Source organism: Trypanosoma theileri (assembly GCF_002087225.1).
Source record: "Trypanosoma theileri isolate Edinburgh chromosome Unknown TM35_Tth_62_V1, whole genome shotgun sequence".
In the NCBI taxonomy this organism is placed as follows: Eukaryota; Euglenozoa; class Kinetoplastea; order Trypanosomatida; family Trypanosomatidae; genus Trypanosoma; species Trypanosoma theileri.
Window position 1 is genome coordinate 16,364 of NW_021639904.1, and position 455 is coordinate 16,818.

Here is a 455-nt window from a genome sequence, read left to right on the forward strand (position 1 = left end):
CAGTTCTGTGTGGGTGCGTGTACCACTACTGATTGTGGTTACACTGGCCTGTATTCTTGTGTGCTGATTGTAATGGTGGTGGTGGTGGTGTGACTGAGGTCATCCTTTGTTTTCTTTTTCTTCTTTTTTGCATACATCCCTACAGTCTAACTAATCTTTCACCTGTTGGGATTATCTCTTTTTTTCTGTTTATTAATGTTAATGTGTTTTGTGTGTTTTTGCTCTCTGTGTGTTTATCCTATAATTATTATTATTGCTACTCCATTGTGTGTGTGTTTTTGGGCTACTTTGTGCTTTTCTTTCCACCAGTGACAGCTTGCCGTGTGCCATGAGAAAAAATATATATAACAGATACACTTTTATACATATATTATTAAGTTTACAACGTTTTACATTGATAGTAGTTGTATTTGGCCGTTTACTGTAGAACGTGGGTTACCTGTTAATTTTTTTTT